This window comes from Herpailurus yagouaroundi, unplaced genomic scaffold (assembly GCF_014898765.1).
Source record: "Herpailurus yagouaroundi ecotype Mexico unplaced genomic scaffold, PumYag 100, whole genome shotgun sequence".
NCBI lineage: Eukaryota > Metazoa > Chordata > Mammalia > Carnivora > Felidae > Herpailurus > Herpailurus yagouaroundi.
The window spans coordinates 31498875-31501027 of record NW_024412391.1 but is presented as its reverse complement, the minus strand read 5'-3'; the positions used below and the strand labels follow the sequence as shown (position 1 = coordinate 31501027).

The 2153-nt window shown below is 38.2% G+C and overlaps 1 long non-coding RNA gene across 1 annotated transcript in view; it reads left to right on the top strand.

Annotated features, from left to right (window-relative positions):
* Positions 1-1478: 1478 nt before the first annotated feature.
* LOC121028084 (uncharacterized) overlaps positions 1479-2153 on the top strand; it is a 2461-nt gene continuing 1786 nt past the window's right edge. The window contains exon 1 of the long non-coding RNA XR_005789059.1: positions 1479-1656. This is a non-coding gene — a long non-coding RNA (uncharacterized LOC121028084). The remainder of the gene's footprint in view (positions 1657-2153) is intronic.

The following is a 2153-nucleotide window of genomic DNA, read 5'->3' as shown; positions in this document are numbered from 1 at the left end:
AGAGAGAGAGAGAGAGAGAGAGAGAGAGAGAGAGAGAGAGAGAGAGAATAAGTGGGTGAGGGGCAGAGAGAGAGGGAGACACAAAATCAGAAGCAGGTTCCAGGCTCTGAGCTCTCAGCACAGAGCGCTACATGGGGCTCGAACTTGTGAACTGTGAGATCATGACCTGAACTTAACTCACTGAGCCACCCAGGTGCCCCAAGTTTCTCTTATTTTTACTGCACAAAATTCAACCACAATTTGTGGCCCATATCTAGTTTACCTATAATTGTATCTTATTTGTCACAACCCAGTTTTATAATATGTTAATTTTTAACCTCTTGTGTATATATTATCTTTGAAAAATATATGATAAAAATAATAACTATAACTTGAAGAATTCATCATTAATTTCTTGTGACAGATTCTTATGTTGTGCTAAGGGTTGCAATAACCACCTATGCTCAACATTAAACATAACTTCCCCACCCATCTTTAGAAGTACTTAAAGCCATTGTGACCCAAGATGATATCAGTCTGTAAGTATTTGTGGTCTACATAACAGGTGGAGGATTGTGAAGTTTAGGATTGAGGGAGATGATAGAAAAGAATTAGGGAAAGAGCCTGGGAAGATGACATCCATTTTGAAGGAGAAAGTGATTATTTCTTGTGAAACAGAAGATAAAAAGGATAGAAGTAAAGATAAAGATATTTTAATGTGGACAGAATGTGAGAAGGAATAGGCAAGTGATGGCTCAGTACTTTCAGTAAAGGGAGAAATAAGAGGGGAATTTTAAGTTATCTTCATGAAAAGGGAGGGATAAGGTTAGTTCTGATATGAAGAGCTCCAGTGGGGCGAGAGGAGTGAATAAAAGACTAACAAAAAAGTAGGGAAATAGGTCATTTCAACAGTTCAACAAATTTCTCTGAGTACTACTATGTTATGATACTGTGTAGGCACAGGGTCAGAGAAGATATAATCCCTTTCCTTGTGGTTGTCCCTCTAAATGGGAAAGCCACCACCAGGGCCCTGTTGAAAGGATATGAACATGAAACATTAGCATAATAACACGATGATCTTCAGCAATGCTTGCTGGACTCTGCAGGAGAGGAGGTGGATTGGGGGCTGTGAAGATTCAGATTTACTAACAACCTGATAAGAATATTCAAGGCACCACTGGTGAACATGATGTCCACACTAGGAAAAGAGATATGTAAGGTAAGGGAAAGCACTGCTCCTGTAGGGAGGGAGTACTGTGGGCATCAGGAAAGGCAGTGCCAACTTTAAGGGAGCCCTCAAGTGATCCTTCAAGTGATAAGAGGCCTCCCAGTTAAGTCCTATTGGTGGGTCACTGAGACAGTGAGGAGGGACATGGATGAGTAAAAAGTGTTATAAAGATGTAATAAGGGCTTATGCATGTCATAATATGATTAAACAAATAGGAAGTATACAGGAGTTATGAGGAGTTGGATCCCCACAAATCTAAGAAAGACCAAGTCATATTAGGTCCAGCTCATCCAGGAAAGTCTCGAAGTACAGGGATTCTGATCCTGAAATCACCTCCGTTTACCTTGGTTTATCTTTTTGAGACACTTAGTTGCTTCTGAGAGGACTTGCTATGAAGATTCCTTTCCTTTTTTTAGCTCTTCTTTTCTTTGGCCTGTTATCTGCCTCAGGTAAGACTTTAGCAATAATTAGGGAAAAGCTAATACAAATGAGAAGGCTCAATGTAATGACACAACAACCATTCGTTGGTAATGGTACATTGTAGGTGCTCAAGAATGTTTTGAATGAATGAATCATTGTTTCTTTATGAATGACCCTGGAAATAGAAAAGAATTTGGAGAATTCCAGGGTTCGCTTTCTATGTCATACTAAATTTCACATCTCAGCTATGAAATAGAATCTTAGATTATTTCCAAGAAAAAGAATTTATAGATTTATCTGTTTTGCCAAATGATTTTACAAAATGATTTTGAAACCTTGAACTCAGGTCTTCTAACTCCCAGAACACCATGTACATTTTATTTCCACTGTCATGTTTCTCTACTATTTTGAGGAAAGTACAAATAGTATCCATTTTGTAGAGTTTTATTGTGAGACTTAACTGTGTTAATCTATGTTAAGGGCTTTTAAGAAGTACGTGACAAATAGTAAGTGCTCAAGAAACATT